This window comes from Hemitrygon akajei, chromosome 20 (assembly GCF_048418815.1).
Source record: "Hemitrygon akajei chromosome 20, sHemAka1.3, whole genome shotgun sequence".
Taxonomy (NCBI): domain Eukaryota; kingdom Metazoa; phylum Chordata; class Chondrichthyes; order Myliobatiformes; family Dasyatidae; genus Hemitrygon; species Hemitrygon akajei.
The window spans coordinates 4656488-4674131 of record NC_133143.1 but is presented as its reverse complement, the minus strand read 5'-3'; the positions used below and the strand labels follow the sequence as shown (position 1 = coordinate 4674131).

At 47.1% G+C, this 17644-nt stretch overlaps 1 long non-coding RNA gene across 1 annotated transcript in view; it reads left to right on the top strand.

Annotated features, from left to right (window-relative positions):
- Nucleotides 1-11078, top strand: part of LOC140742197 (uncharacterized) — a 366178-nt gene extending 355100 nt beyond the window's left edge. The window contains exon 2 of the long non-coding RNA XR_012102250.1: nt 10988-11078. This is a non-coding gene — a long non-coding RNA (uncharacterized lncRNA). The remainder of the gene's footprint in view (nt 1-10987) is intronic.
- The last annotated feature ends 6566 nt before the right edge of the window (nt 11079-17644 follow it).

Sequence of the window (17644 nt, the reverse complement as noted above, 5' to 3'; positions counted from 1 at the left end):
GAGTCTCCCAGCCTCCTGGATGGCCATATCTGCACCCGGTGTGTCGAGTTGCAGCTCCTGAGGGACCGAGTTAGGGAACTGGAGATGCAGCTCGATGACCTTCGCCTGGTCAGGGAGAGCGAGGAGATGATAGAGAGGAGTTACAGGCAGGTGGTCACACCGGGGCCACGGGAGATGGACAAGTGGGTCACAGACAGGAGGGGGAAGGGCAAGGGTCAGGTACTAGCGAGTACCCCTGTGGCTGTATCCTTTGACAATAAGTACTCCTGTTTGAGTACTGTTGTGGGGGGACAGCCTATCTGGGGGAAGCGACAGTGGCTGTGCCTCTGGCACAGAGTCTGGCCCTGTGGCTCAGAAGGGGAGGGAAAGGGAAGAGGAAGGCAGTAGTGATAGGGGACTCTATAGTCGGGGTCAGTCAGGTGATTCTGTGGACGCAGGAAAGAAACTTGGATGGTAGTTTGCCTCCCAGGATTGGAGCAAGGGGCAGGGATTCAGATTTCTGGAACATTGGAACCTTTTTTGAGGCAGGTGTGATCTGTACAAAAAGGACAAGTTGCACTTGAATCCCAGGGGAACCAATATCCTGGCAGAGAGCTTTGCTATGGCTACTGGGGAGAATTTAAAGTAGAATTGCTGGGGGCTGGGAACCGAACTGAAGAGACTAGGGAAGAAGAGCTGAGCTCACAAATAGAGAAAGCTTGTGGACAGTGCGAGAGGGAGGATAGGCAGGTGATAGAGAAGGGACACGTTCAGACTGATGGTTTGAGATGTGTCTATTTTAATGCAAGGAGTATTATGTACAAAGCGGATGAGCTTAGAGCGTGGATCAGTACTTGGAGATGTGATGTGGTGGCCATTACAGAGACTTGGATGGTTCAGGGACAGGAATGGTTATGTCAGGTGCTGGGTTTTAGATGTTTCAGAAAGGACAGGGAGGGAGGCAAAAGAGGTGGGGGTGTAGCACTATTGATCAGAGATAGTGTCACAGCTCTGGAAAAGCTGGATGCCATGGAGGGATTGTCTACGGAGTCTCTGTGGGTGGAGGTTAGGAACAGGAAGGGGTCAATAACTTTACTGGGTGTTTTTTATAGGCTGCCTAATAGTAACAGAGATATCAAGGAGCAGATAGGGAAACAGATCCTGGAAAGGTGTAATAATAACAGAGCTGTCGTGGGGGGAGATTTTAATTTCCAAAATATCGATTGGCATCTCCCTAGAGCGAGAGGTTTAGATGGGGTGGAGTTTGTTAGGTGTGTTCGGGAAGGTTTCTTGACACAGTATGTAGATAAGCCTAGAAGAGGAGAGGCTGTACTTGATTTGGTTTTGGGAAATGAACCTGGTCAGGTGTCAGATCTCTGAGTGGGAGAGCATTTTGGAGATAGTGATCATAATTCTATCTCCTTTAGTTAGAAAACTGTTTAATTGGAGTAGGGGGAATGGGACTATCAGGCAGGAAATTGGAAGCTTAAATTGGAAACAGATGTTCTCAGGGAAAAGTACAGAAGAAATGTGGCAAATATTCAGGGTATTTGTGTGGAGTTCCATATAGGTACGTTCCAATGAGACAGGGAAGTTATGATAGGGTACAGGAACCATGGTGTACAACGGCTGTAATAAATCTGGTCAAGAAGAAAAGAAAAGCTTACAAAAGGTTCAGAGAGCTAGGTAATGTTAGAGATCTAGAAGATTATAAGGCTAATAGGAAGGAACTTAAGAAGGAAATTAGGAGAGCCAGAAGGGGCCATGAGAAGGCCTTGGTGGGCAAAATTAAGGAAAATCCCAAGGCATTCTACAAGTATGTGAAGAGCAAAAGGATAAGATAGATAGATAGATAGATAGATACTTTATTCATCCCCATGGGGAAATTCAACATTTTTTCCAATGTCCCATACACTTGTTGTAGCAAAAACTCATTACATACAATACTTAACTCAGTAATAATATGATATGCATCTAAATCACTAACTCAAAAAGCATTAATAATAGCTTTAAAAAAAAAAAAAAAAAAAAGACGTGAAAGAATAGGACCTATCAAGTGTGACAGTGGGAATGTGTGTATGCAACTGGAGGAAACAGCAGAGATACTTAATGAATACTATACTTCAGTATTCACTATGGAAAAGGCTCTTAGTGTTTGTAGTGATGACTTGCAGCAGATTGAAAAGCTTGAGCATGTAGATATTAAGAAAAAGGATGTGCTGCAATACAAGACGACATAGCTTGAAGGTGAGGGGAGGGAAGTTCAAGGGGGATATTAGAAGAAGGTTTTTTACTCAGATAGTGGCTGGTGTGTGGAACACACTGCCTGAGTCAGTAGTGGAGACAGATACACCAGTGAAATTTAAGAGACTACTAGACAGGTATATGGAGGAATTTAAGGTGGAGGGTTATATGGGAGGCAGGGTTTAATGGTTGGCACAACATTGTGGGCCAAAGGGCCTGAAATGTGCTGTACTATGTTCTATAAGTCACCAGGACCAGATGAGATATACCCCAGGCTACTGTGGGAGGTGAGGGAGGAGATAGCTGAGCCTCTGGCGATGATCTTTGCATCATCAATGGGACGGGAGAGGTTCCAGAAGATTGGAGGGTTACGGATATTGTTCCTTTATTCAAGAAAAGGAGTAGAGATAGCCCAGGAACTTATTGACCAGTGAGTCTTACTTCAGTTGATGGAGAAGATCCTGAGAGGCAGGATTTATGAACATTTGGAGATGTATAAAATGATTAGGAATTGTCAGCATGGTTTTGTCAAGGGCAGGTCCTGCCTTACGAGCCTGATAGAATTTTTTGAGGAGTTCAACCCAGATAAGTGTGAAGTGGTTCATTTTGTAGGTCAAATATGATGGCAGAATATAGTATTAATGGTAAGACTCTTGACAGTGTGGAGGATCAGAGGGATCTTGGGGTCTGAGTCCATAGGACGCTCAAAGCAGCTGTGCAGGTTGACTCTGTGGTTAAAAAAGGCATATGATTTATTGGCCTTCATCAACCATGGAATTGAATTTAGGAGCTGAGAGGTAATGTTGCAGCTATCTAGGACCCTGGTCAGACCCCACTGGAGTACTGTGCTCAGTTCTGGTTGCCTCACTACAGGAAGGCTATGGAAGCCATAGAAAGGGTGCAGAGGAGATTTACAAGGATGTTGCCTGGAATGGGGAGCATGCCTTATAAGAATAGGTTGAGAGAACTCGACCTTTTCTCTTTGGAGCGACGGAGGATGAGAGGTGACCTGACAGAGGCGTATAAGATGATGAGAGGCATTGATCACGTGGATAGTCAGAGGCTTTTTCTGAGGGCTCCAATGGTTGCTACAAGAGGACACAGGTTTAAGATGCTGGGGAGTAGGTACAGAGAAGATGTCAGGGATAAGTCTTTTACTCAGAGAGTGGTGAGTGTGTGGAATGGGCTGCCAGCAACGGTGGTGGAGGTGGATACGGTAGGGTCCTTTAAGAGACTTTCTAAGGGAGGGACATGTTCGGCACAACTTTGTGGGCCAAAGGGCCTGTATTGTGCTGTAGGTTTTCTATGTTTCTATGTAATTCCTTCCTGTCTGGTTTCATCAATGAAGTGATGCATAGTTGTGTAATTCAATTCTTCATTCACGATTATGATATAGTTAGTCATCAGTCCTTTTTGGAAAAGATCAGATGCATTATTTTCAATAGGTCTAACTTTCTGATTTTCCACTGATGTTGTAGATACAGTGGTGCACATCAGTGTTTTATTTATCTTTGTTCATGTAACTGTATCAACATTTGTAAGAGCTTGATATTGCTCTCACAAAGCACAACACAGAAGTTAACAAAGAGTTAGCAGAACTTAGCAAGGCATTGGTTACAGTATGCCTACTTACTGACCTCTGCGACTGCATGCAATTCCTTGAGAGAGTCCTATTGATTTTCATTTTAAAATTAATTTAATTTAATTTTACGGTCATTCTCTTAAATGCAGTTTTAAATTGCAATGATGTAAACAAATGACCTTTAATTCTCAAGAAAACTGAAACCTGTAAGAACTGGTTTGTCAGAATGGTATAGCACAGGAACACAATGTCATGCCCAACAAATCAAACTAGTAATTAATTGCCTAACTGAACTACTCATTTCTGCTACACAATGTTCATATCTCCCCTCTCCTACACATGCATGTGCCTATCTAAGAACTTCCTCATGTCTCTGTCTTCCATTACATAAGACATCAGAGCAGAATTAAGCCATTCAGCCCATTGAGTCTGCTCCGCCATTTCATCTTTGAGGCTGGCCCCTCCAGTTCAGAGTACCACCACCATAGGATCCACATCCATCTTATCTAGTCCTTTCAACATTCAGCAGGTTTCAATGAGATCCCCACACATTCTTCTAAATTCCAGTGAGTACTGGCCCAAAGTTGCCAAACACTCCTCAGATATTAACCCCTTCATTCTCGGAATCATCCTCATGAACCTCCTCTGGACTCTCTCCAATGACAACACATCCTTTTTGAGATATGCAGCCCAAAACTGTAGACAATAGTCTAAGTACAACCTGACTAGTGTCTTATAAAGTCTCAGCATTATCTCCTTGCTTTTATATTCTATTCCCCTTGAAATAAATGTCAACATTTCAGTTGCCTTCTTTACTGCAGACTCAACCTGTAAATTAAACTTCTGGGAGTCTTGCACAAGGATTCCTAAGTCCATCTGCACCTCTGATGTTTGAATTTTCTCCCCATTTAGATAATAGTCCACACTATTGTTCCCAACACATACAATTCCCAACACTGTATTCCATCAGCCACTTTTTTGCCCATTCTTCCAGTTTGTCCAAGTCCTGCTGTAATCACACATACAACACTCTGGAGGAACTCAGCAGGTCGGGCAGCATCTGCAGAAATGAGCAGTCAACGTTTCGGGCCGAGACCCTTCGTCAGGACTAAAGGGCAGGGGCCCTTTAAGGAAGGTGGGGGGAGGGTGGAAGGTGCCAGGTGAAAAACCAATTAGAGGAAAGATCAAGGGGTGAGGGAGGGGAAGCAGGGAGGGCATAGGCAGGAAAGGTGCAGAAGGAATGTAAGGGAAAAGCACTATGGGTAGTAGAAGAAGAAAGAGATGATAGGCAGCTGGAGGAGGAGGCAGAGTGAAACTGGGATGGGGGAAGGGAGAGGAAAGGAATAACTGGAAGTTGGAGAATTCAATGTTCACGCCAAGGGGCTGGAGCCTACCCAGATGGTATATGAGGTGTTGCTCCTCCAACCTGAGTTTGGCCTCATCATGGCAGTAGAGGAGGCCATGTATGGACATATCTGAATGGGAATGTGAAGCAGAGTTGAAGTGGGTGGAAACTGGGAGATCCTGTCTGTTGTGGCGGACGGAGCAGAGGTGCTTGAAGAAGCAGTCCCCCAATCTGCGTCGGGTCTCGCCGATGTAGAGGAGGACACTCCGGGAGCACCGGATGCAATAGATGACCCCAACAGACTCACAAGTGAAGTGCTGCCTCACCTGGAAGGACTGTTTGGGGCCCTGAATGGTGGTAAGAAAGGAGGTGTAGGGACAGGTGTAGCACTTACGCTTACAGGGATAAGTGCCAGGTGGGAGATCTGTGGGGAGGGACGTGTGGACCAGGGAGTCGCGGAGGGAACGATCCTTGCGAAAAGCAGAGAGGGGTAGAGAGGGACAGATGTGCTTGGTGGTGGGGTCCTGTTGAAGGTGGCGGAAGTTGCGGAGGATAATGCGCTGGATCCGGAGGCTGGTGGGGTGGTAGGTGAGGACAAGGGGAACACGGTCCCTGTTGTGGTGACGGGAGGATGGGGTGAGGGTCGAAGTGCGGGAAATGGAGGAGATGCGGGTGAGGGCATCATTGATGATGGCAGAAGGGAAACCACAATCCTTAAAGAAAGAGGACATTTGAGATGTCCTGGAACGGAAAGCCTCATCCTGGGAGCAGACGCGGCGGAGACAGAGGAACTGGGAATAGGGAATAGCATTTTTACATTTGGCAGGGTGGGAAGAGGTATAGTCGAGGTAGCTATGAGAGTCAGTGGGTTTATAGAAAATGTCAGTGGACAGTCTGTCTCCAGAGATGGAGACTGAAAGATCGAGAAAGGGGAGGGAAGTGTCTGAGATGGACCAAGTGAATTTGAGGGCTGGGTGGAAGTTAGAGGCAAAGTCGAAGAAATTGAGGAGCTCAGCATGGGTGCAGGAAGCAGCACCATTGTAGTCATCAATGTAGTAAAGGAACAGTTGGGAAGAAGTACCAGTATAGATTTGGAGCATAGACTGTTCTACATAACCAACAAAACATGGCCTCCTCTACTGCCATGATGAGGCCAAACTCAGGTTGGAGGAGCAACACGTCATCTACCGTCTGGGTAGGCTCCAGCCCCTTGGCATGAACATTGAATACTCCAACTTCTGGTAATTCCCTCCCTCTCCCTTCCCCCATCCCACTTTCACTCTGCCTCCTCTTCCAGCTGCCTATCACCTCTCTCATGATTCTGCCTTCTTCTACTACCCATAGCACTTTCCCCTTACATTCCTTCTTCACCTCTCCTGCCTATCCCCTCCCCCACCCCTTGATCCTTCCTCTGATTGGTTTTTCCACCCTCCCCCCACCTTCTTTATAGGGCCCCTGCCCCCTCCCTCTTCAGTCCTGACAAAGGGTCTCGGCCTGAAATGTTAACTGTTCATCTCCACGGGTGCTGCCCGACCTGCTGAGTTCCTCCAGCGTGTTGTCGGTGTTGCTTTGACCCCAGCATCTGCCATGTACTTAGTGTTTGCAGAGTTGTAAACGCAGAAGTCAGAAGTCAGCGGTGGGGGGGCGTGTCCAGACAGGTATATGTAGTTCACCACATTGTCGGTGTTGCTTTGACCCCAGCGTCTGCAGTGTACTTAGTCTTTAGCTGCTGTTCTCACATTGCTTCCTCAGCACGACCCACCTCTCCATCTACCCTCGTGTCCACCAGAAACTGTCACAAAGCCATAAATTCCACTATCTCAAACATTGACAAACAATGTGAAAAGTAGTGGTACCAATACCACCCCCTGAGGAACACCACTTGTCATTGGCAGCCAACCAAAAAAGGCCCCTTTTATTTCCATTCGCTGCCTCCTGCCTCTCAGCCATTTCTCTATCCATGCCACTGTAAAACCATAGGATTTTGTCTTGTTAAGCAGCCTCATGTGAAGCACCTTATCAAACGCCTTCTGAAAATCTGAGTACAGTCAGCCCTCCTTATCCGCAAGGGATTGGTTCCGGGACCCCTCGTGGATGCTCAAGTCCCTTATTCAACCTGTCTCAATGTGGTGAACCTTGGGACCCAGCGGAATCCCAGACCTTATTTAACCTGTCTCAGTGCGGTGGACGTTAGGACCCGGCGTCAGAGCTCTGAATCCGCAGTGTTTATGTTCACGAGAATAATCACGATCACGATTGAAAATAAAGTGGAAATAATAAAGCCATCAGAAAGAGGTGAAACGCCATCGGTCATCAGAAAAGCGTTAGGCTACGTCAGTCAACGATCCGAAAATTTTAAAGGAGAAAGTGAGAAAGGCTCTGCCCCGATGGAAGCTACAATTATTACTAAGCAACGCAATGGTTTAATTATTGGGTTTGGGGGTTTTGGGTTTTTGATCCTCCACATCAACCCGGCACGGTGGAGAGCGCACTCGGGAGCGGTCTGTCACTGGATCGAACTGGAGCCTGGCACTGAAACAGTTCTGAAGTGTTTTATATGCATAGAAAGGTGTTATGATACAGCAACAATGAATATATAATTGAGACAGGTTTTTTATAACAAATAAAACATTTATTAAACACTGCTAAAAAAAAAACCGAGAAGTAAACAAACGACTAACTTAACCGGAAGTCGGCTGCGATACGGCAGCTCCAACAGTTCTTAAAGCGAGAAACACGAACACAGTTCTTTAAAGTAGTATTGCAAAAAGTCCAAAATGATTTACACAGTCATTTAAGGGAGAGTCTTTCCTTGAAGTAATTAAATCCTCTTTTGCGACGTTACGGCTGATCCCAGCCGAAGTATGCTTTGCCGAGGGTTTTACGGTTGAAGGAAATAAAACGGCTTAAAGGCACTGACCTTTCCTTGGTGAAACTCTGCATCCAACTCTTTCTGCTCTTTTTTGGCAAAGCAGGAATTATCACGGACACAAGTTACTAATTCATCGTACGAAGATTAAATAAAGGTCGAACCTGCTTTACAGCTGACAACACCAACTTTCCTCAATTTTTCCAGCTTCCCGAACTTCGATAAATCTTCACTCTCTGACTGGACTGAACTGAACTGGCAGTATTGTAGCAAAACTGCTGGCAATAACCTTTGAGACTTAAGGCAGAAAGTAAAACTCCACTTTAAAACAAAACTGCATCATAACATCGAATGTGCAGCAGAAGTGAGTCACTGAATGAATTCAACCACGAACTGCCCCATGTCACAAGGAGGGGTTCACCTTTTATACCCTGTTGAAAAAAAACTATCACATGACCTCTTACTGGCGGGAAAATTATGTTACTCCACCATCACAAGATCATCATGCCCAGTATAACCTCACCTACATCATGGTCATGTGACAGGCACAAGATACCCACGGGTACGTAACAAAGGTAAATTATATATTATACACTATAAGACAAATGTTTGACTAACTGACACTAAATAATTCCAGATGTACCTGTTCCGACTTACTTAGTAAGAGAACTTTCGATTTTTTTCGATGCACATGCACATTCTCCCGTATACTTTAAATCATCTCTAGATTACTTATAATACCTAGTACAATGTAAATGCTATGTAAATAGTTGTTATACTGCATTGTTTAGGGAACAAAGACAAGAAAAAAGTCTGTACATGCTTGAACAACAAGTGCTGGAAGAGCACTTCCGGGTTTTCTCCATTCACGGTTGGTTGAATTCGCGCATGCGGAACTCGCGGATAAGGAGGGCCGACTGTAAGTGACATCCACTGCCTCTCCTTTGTCCACCCTGCTTGTTACTTCCTCAAAGAAATCTAACAGATTTGTCAGGCAAGATTTACTTTAACAGAAACCATACCGAATTTGACTTATTTTATGATTGGTCTCCAAGTACCTCAAAACCTCATCCTTAATAATGAACTCCAATACTCTTCCAACCACTAAGGTTAGGCTAACTGGCCAAAAAATTCCTCTCTTTTGTCTTCCTCACTTCATAAAGAGTGGAGTGACATTTGCAATCTTCCAGTCATCCGGGACCATGCCAGAATCAAGAGATTCTTGAAAGATCATGATCAATGCATCTGTTATCTCTTCAGCAACGTCTCTCAGGACTCTGGGATGTAGTCCATCTGGTGCAGGTGACTTATCCACCTGAAGACCTTTGAGTTTGCCTGGCAATTTTTCTTTGTAATAGCAATGGTACTCACCATTTGTGTTGGTGTGTGGCCAAGTGGTTAAGGCATTTGTCTAGTGATCTGAAGGTCGCTAGTTCGAGCCTTGGCTGAGGCGGTGTGTGTGTCCTTGAGCAAGGCACTTAACTGCACAATGCTCTGCGACACCGGTGCCAAGCTGTATGGGTCCTAATGCCCTTCCCTTGGACAACACTGGTGGCACAGAGAGGGGAGACTTGCAGCTCGGGCAACCGCCGGTCTTCCATAAAAAAAACCTTGCCCAGGCTTGCACCCTGGAAACTTTCCAAGGTGCAAATCCATGGTCTATCGAGACTAACGGAGGCCTACACATACATACAGTACTCACTCCTACTCCCTGACACTCACAGACCTCTGGCCCACTGCTAGTGTCTTCCACAGTGAAGACTGAAGCAAAGTACTTACTAAGTTCATCTTCCATTTCTTTATCCACTATTACTATTATGCTAGCCCAAATAATTACTATCAGCATTATTTTCCAGTGATCCAATATCAACTCTCACCTTTGTATTCTTTATAAAACTGAAAACAACTTTTAGAAACCTGCTTTATATTATTGGTTAGCTTGCCCTTATATTTTATAGATTTTTAGTTGCTTTTTGTTGGATTTTAAAAGCTTCCCAATCATCCATATTCCCTCTCACCTTTGCTACCTTATATGCCCTTTCCTTTGTTTTTATGCAGTCCTTAACTTCCCTTGTCAGCTACGGTTGCCCAGCCCACCGTGTGAGAACTTCTTCTGTGTGACATATCTACCTTGAGCCTTGTGAACTATTCCCAGAAACTTCAACCACCTCTGCTCTGTCATCATCCCTGCCAGTATCCTCTTCTAATCCACCTGGGCAAGCTCCTCTCTCATAGATCTGTAATTCCCTTTATTCCATTGCAATACTGATACATCTGACTTATGCTCCTCCCTCTCAAATCACAGTATGAATTCAATCATATTATGATCACTGCCTCCTATGGGTTGCCTTACATTAAGCTTCCTAATAAGATCTGGCTTATTATACAATGCCCAATCTAAGATGGCCTTTCCCCTAGTAGGCTCAAGCACAAGTGCTCTAAAAAGCTATCTCATAGGCATTCTAACAAATTCCCTCTCTTGTGATCCAATATGTGTGGGTGTGTGGCCAAGTGGTTAAGGCTTTGGGCTAGCATTCTGAAGGTCGTTAGTTTGAGCCTCAGCTGAGACAGCGTGTGTGTCCTTGAGCAGTGCACCAGGCCAGGCACCAGTACTGGGCTGCAAAGCATGTGCTACCAGGCCGTGAGGAAACAATATGATTTGTCGATATGAAACGATATGAGTCAGTTGCACCTTTCCTCATTCCCTGTCACACCCACTGTTGAACTTGAACGCACGTGAGGTCATTACACATATGAAGTCATTACCCACGCGAAGTCATCAGTTGCCTAAACGCAGTGATACCCTAGCGCCAGGGATCACTCGTTGGCCTCAGGTAACTGGCTGCCTCACGCGGCCGGTGAGAAGTGCCGATGCTACTGGCCTGGAGCGCGGACAGATGGGCACCGCCTCTTAACCTGTTTAGCACACCGAATGTTCATGGGGAACCCGGTGCTAAAATATTTGCAGACGACCTAATTCGGGCTCAGGGTTTCGTAAGTAGCAGAGCAGCTACCTCGCTGCGATCTACTGAAAGTCATCCCTCGAGCCAAACTTTTGTCGGCCGATAGATCCTACCTACCTACAAGGGGGCGGACACGCGCCCTGTCGCACTCCTCGCTCGGTCGGTCGCTTTCTCCGGACTGCGACCATCGCGGCCTCAGCACGGGGATCTCCAGCCCTTACCTGGTCCTCTCACTGGTGTGTTGTACTAATTTTATATGTTCATACGAGGAAAATATGCGCTTTGTGTTTAATATTAAATTCATTAGATAAACCCTTTTAGAAATGAATTTGAGTGTATTAGTTACTTATAAGTGACTTATAGTTGACTTATCACCTACATTCCAGTGGATATTAACACCCCCACCAACTCCCCCCCGCCCCCCGGCCGGTCCACAAGAATATTGTCAATATTAAACTGGTCCGTGGTGCAAACAAGGTTGGTGACCCCTGTCCTTGAGCACTTAACCACACACTGCTCCTGCATGTTTATAGCCCAGTGGCAGCAACTGGTGCAGTATGGAGAAGACCAATCTGATTTTCCCATTCCCCTTGCATATTGAAGGCCCCAATTACAGTTGTGACATTACCCTTATTACATGCCCTTTCCAGCACCCTTTGCGATCGCAACTCCACATCTTGGCTACTATTTGGAGGCCTATATATGATTCCCATAATGGTCTTTTATGTTTGCAGTTTCTTAACTCCACCCACAAACATTTGATATTGTCTGATCCTATGTTACCTCTTTCTAAAGATGTAATTCTATGCCTTACCAACAGAACCACACCACCACCTATACCTTCCTGCCTGTCCTTTCAATACCAAGTATATCCTTTGATGTTAAACTCCCTACTATGCCCTTCTCTCAGCCACAACATAGTGTGCCCACAATGTCATACTGACCAATCTCTAACTGTGCCACGAGTTCGCCCACCTTATTCCGAATGCTATGTGTATTTAAATACAGCACCTTGAATCCTGCATTCTTCACCCTTCTGAATTTTGCCTTTGTGGCACAAATTAACTCTATGCTCCGTCTGCATTTGATAGATAGATAGATAGATAGATAGATACTTTATTCATCCCCATGGGGAAATTCAACTTTTTTCCAATGTCCCATACACTTGTTGTAGCAAAAACTAATTACATACAATACTTAACTCAGTAAAAAATATGATATGCATCTAAATCACTATCTCAAAAAGCATTAATAATAGCTTTTAAAAAGTTCTTAAGTCCTGGCAGTAGAATTGTAAAGCCTAATGGCATTGGGGAGTATTGACCTCTTCATCCTGTCTGAGGAGCATTGCATCGATAGTAACCTGTCGCTGAAACTGCTTCTCTGTCTCTGGATGGTGCTATGTAGAGGATGTTCAGAGTTATCCATAATTGACCGTAGCCTACTCAGCGCCCTTCGCTCAGCTACCGATGTTAAACTCTCCAGTACTTTGCCCACGACAGAGCCCGCCTTCCTTATCAGCTTATTAAGACGTGATTGGATTTGTATCCAATCAGCTCTAGGAAACCTGACAAAAAGGATATTGGTCCCCTTTGGATTCAAGAACCTGTCCCTTTTTATGTCACACCTGCCCCAAAAGAGGTCCCAAAGATCCAGATATCTGATTCCCTTTCCCCTGCCTCAATTCTTCAGCTACACAGTGATCTGCCTTCCTGCTATTCTTATCATTGTCATGTGGCACAGGCAGCAATCTTGAGATTACTACCCTTGAGGTCCTCTTCTCAGCTTCCTTTCTAACTCCCTGTATTCTGTTTTAAGGACCTCCTCCCTTTGTCTAGCTAGGTCATTGGTACCAATGTGTTCCACAACTTCTGGCTGCTCACCCTCCCTTTTCAAAATATTGTGGACGCATTCAAAAACATCGCGGACCCTGGCACCTGGGAGGCAAACTACCATCCACTGGAAGTTAACTGACCCCAAATGTACTGTTTCTTAAGGGCAGTGCAGCAGTGCAGGTAGCAGAGCAACTGCCTTATTGCTCCAAGAATCTGGCTTGGACCTGACCTTCAGAGCTCCTTTTGTGGAGTTTGCACTTTCTCCCTGTGACTGCATCGATTTCCCTTTGTTTCTCCGATTGCTTCCCACATTCCATGGATATTCAGAGTTTTAGGTTAATTAGTTGCTGTAAATTTCCCCATCTGTCTAGGGGAATGGAAGAATTTGGGAAGAAGGACGTGATTATGGGGAGAGGGGGGTCAAAATAGTACTTGGTCATCATAGACTTGGTGGGTCAAAGAGCTTGCTTCCCTCTCTGTAACTCCATTATTTTGGACATAGGGTTCAGCTAGCTATGTAGCCTGCAAGGGAGAGCAGAGATTGCAAGGATAATAAGCAAGCTGATGACAGCATTGGTTTATTGAAGTTAAGTGAACAGAATTGTTGAGGCAATAGGAAACTCCATACTTGAGAGGTATTTTTATCTGGAACAACAGATATGAGTTCTGTTATCTGTATTACCTACTTAGTTATAGAGTTATGGGCAACTCTGTGGAGTTTGAGGTGAATGAATTAGTTTTTATGATACAATGTCTTAACAAATCAGCTAACTAGGGTGGTCGATAAAGCTCTATTAAATAGTAGGAGGATGAGCTCTGATCTGGAGAAATTCAGAAATTTGGAGAGAAAGACAAAGAAATTGCAGAGATAGGCAGAGCCAGCCTGGAAAGGGATGGTACATGCAAAGTCCGGGAAAGATGTTGCCGGATCTTGAGGACCCTTATGTCGCCCTCAAATTTGAGTCGGAGCTGAGTGGAACAGTATCAAGACAAAACTGAGGGCTGTTTACCTATTTGCAGACTAGCATCACAAATAGAAATAAACAAAGACATTACGCAGGAGTCATCGCAAAAATACCTATTCCAAGCTGAGCCAAGTGGAAAGGTGGTGGGGTCACCGTGGTGTTAAAGAACAGAGAATGGCAGCAGACACATGGATTTTAGGCGAGGAATCCAGGAAAGTGTTGCAAGGATGTGGCGGTGGAACAAACCCAAGTGCTGAGCACGGATGTGGAGGCCGAGTCGGGAGGCGTTGCCATCGTAGTGAGCGTGGGAAGAGTTCTAAGGGAGTCTTGGTTCTAGTAGATAATTCAGGAACAACGTTAGACTTAGAACTGATAGTCCTAAGTCCCATGGAATGAGGTTACTCATACACGAGTCAACCAACAAACCTTCTAGTTGTGGTCACAGGATTCTTATACTGCATTGGTTGATGGAATGCAGGTGTCTGTAGTTATTGGAACCGGGGAATGATTGGGAAATAAACGAGGTGGTTAAGGCCCAATTCCTGAGGAAGATAGCCAGGTGCCAGAAGGGACCATGACAATACCCCCTCCCCTTCAATGGGAGCCTCCTGGCGATCCTCCAGGCCTGTCTGGGTGGTCCCGATGAAAGTCCTGGATGAGGGAAGGATCTAGGATGAAGGAGCGGAGGACCCAGGAATGCTCTTCTGGACCGTACCCTTCCCAGTCCACCAGGTATTGGAGACTCCTGCCGTGATGGCACACATCTAGTTGTCGTTGGACGGTATATGCCAGATGGTTGTTGATGAGACAGGCAGGTGGAGGAGTCTCAGCTGGTGGGCACAAGGGGCTGACTGAAACTGGCTTTAACTGAGACACATGAAAAGTTGGGTGAATGCGCATGGACTTTGGCAGCTTTAAGCGGACTGCTGTGGGATTGATAACCCTTTCAACCTTGAATGGTCCCAGGAAGCGAGGGGCGAGTTTCCTCTGTTTGTTTTTGAGCGGGATGTCCCTGGAGGAAAGCCACACCATCTGCCCCGGCTGGGACTCCAGCGCCGGAATCCGGTGTCGGTCGGCCGTCTTCTTATTTTGATTTGTTGATCTGAGTAGAGCTGTGCGTGTCTCCTCCCAAATCTTCCGGCACCGATCAACATGGTCCCGAACCGACGGTACCGCGATCTCTTCTTCCTGTGCGGGGAACAGCGGGGGTTGGTACCCAAGGGAGCACCCGAACGGGGACCTCCCAATGGCAGAGCTCACCAGGGAGTTGTGGGCGTTTTCAACCCACGGGAGGTGGTCACTCCAGGTCGACAGGTTGTTTGTCATTACACAGCGTAACGTCGCCTCCAGGTCTTGGTCGACCCGTTCCGTCTGCCCGTCCGTCTGGGGGTGGAAGCCAGATGACAGGCTGACCGATGCACCTAAGGCTTGACAGAACGCCTTCCATACCTGCGGGATAAACTGGGGACCTCGATCGGAGACGATGTCCGCGGGGATTCCGTGGAGGCGGAAGACGTGGCGGATGAGATTATCTGCGGTTTCTTGAGAGGAAGGGAGGGCCACAAAGTGCACCGCCTTGGAGAATCGGTCTACCACGGTGAGGACAGTGGTGTTACCGCAGGAAGGGGGTAGACTGGTGATGAAGTCTAGGGCAATGTGGGACCAGGGACGACCAGGGACAGGTAGGGGATGGAGTAATCCCGCAGGTGGCTGATGGGAGGCTTTTCCACAGGCGCAGACGGAACATGCAGAAACATAGGAACGGTTATCCCCCTCCATGGACGGCCATCAAAAGTACTTCCTCAGGAGTGCCAGGGTCCGATCACTCCCGGGGTGGCAGGCGAACCGGGATGTGTGCCCCATTGGAGAACCTGAGACCTGACGGTGACGGGTACGTACAGGCGATCGCCGGGTCCATTGCCATCACCCTGCTGGGCTTCCTTTACTTTAGCCTCGATCTCCCAAGTGAGGGTGGCCCCCACGCAGGCTGGTGGGAGGGTAGTCTCGGAATGGAGGTGTCATGCTGGTGGGATAGCGCGTCCGGCTTCCCGTTCTTGGATCATAGTCGGTACGTGAGGGTAAACTGGAATCGTCCAAAACACAATGCCCAACAGGCCTGGCGGGAGTTCAATCGTTTGGCGGTCTGGATATACCCCAGGTTCTTATGATCTGTCTACACCACAAACGGGTATTCTGCCCCCTCCAACCAGTGCCTCCATTCTTCCGGTGCTAATTTGACCGCCAGTAGTTCCCAATTCCCCACGTCGTAATTCCGTTCGGCGGGGGACAGTCGGCGAGAGTAGAAGACGCAGGGGTGAACTTGCCTGTTGGGATAGGACTGCTCCTACCCCGGAGTCAGCAGCGTTCACCTCCACGATGAATTGACGGGATGGGTCCGGATGGAGCGGTGGTGAAACGCCTCATCAGGTCGGTGAATGCTGAGTCCGCATCGGAGTCCCAGCAACACGGGGTGGTGGGCGAGGTAAGGGGGGCCGCCACTCGACTGTAGTCCCTGATGAATCTGCAGTAGAAGTTTGCAAACCCCAGGAATCGTTGAAGTTGTTTGCGTGTCGTGGGTCTAGGCCATTCCTCCACTGCCCGGATCTTCTCGGGGTACGCTTTCAATGATATCGCCTCGGAAGCTGACCGAAGGGATGGGGAACTCGCATTTTTCCGCCTTTGCAAATAACTGGTTTTCCCACAGTCTCTGGGGGATTTGACGGACATGGTGTACGTGTTCTTGGGGGCTGCGAGAAAATATCAGGATATCATCAAGGTACACAAATACGAATAGATTGATAAAGTCCCTCAGTACGTCATTGATCAGGGTTTGGAAAACAGCGGGAGCATTGGTGAGGCCAAATGGCATGACCAAATATTCCAAGTGGTCCAGAGGTGTATTGAAGGCCGTCTTCCATTCATCCCCCTCCCTCATCCTGACTAAATGGTAGGCGTTATGAAGGTCCAGCTTTGAGAAAACGGTGGCTCCATGCAGTGTTTCAAATGCCAAACTAATGAGGGGTAGAGGGTACTTGTTCTTAACTGTTATATTATTAGGCCTCGGTAGTCAATACAAGGGCGAAGCGTCCTGTCCTTCTTTTCTATAAAAAAAGAAACTAGCGCCTACCGGGGAAGATGAAGGTCTGATAATGCCCGCCACGAGGGACTCACTGATGTACTTCTCCATGGCCTCCCTCTCCGGTCGCGATTGGTTAAAAAGGCGACTGGTGGGTAGCGAGGCCCCGGGGAGAAGGTTGATGGCACAATTACATGGGCGGTGTGGAGGCAGGGAAAGAGCTTTTTGTTTACTGAATACCGGTCCCAGGTCATGGTATTCTGTGGGGACTCAGGACAAGTCAAGACGTTTCGGGACAGGTGGGGTCACGGTAGCTTTTCTGGGAGATGGGGCTGACTGCAGACAGTTGGCGTGGCAAGACTGGTTCCATTTGGCTATCCTCCCGGTAGACCAGTCGATGTGGGGATTATGTTGGGTAAGCCATGGGTACCCTAGAGCTATTGGGGCTTGAGGTGAACAAATGAGGCTGAATCGTACCTCCTCCCGATGGTTGCCGGATAGGATCAAGGTCAGGGGCGGTGTACAGTGGGTCACCTGAGCCAGCAGTTTTCCATCCAGGGCCCGGGCCTCCAGGGGTGTAGTTAGCGGCTCACGAGGTATTCCAGCCTAGGAGGCTACGTCCTCATCCAGCAGGTTACCCTCAGCACCGGAATCCACCAAAGCGGATCGGGACAGAGACTGTCGTTGGTAATTCACGGTAGCCAGGATCTGCATCCGAGTCTGGGGGACTGAAGGGAGTGTTCTCGGACTCACCAGAACAGTAGGAGCAGGAGCTCTGCAAGGAAT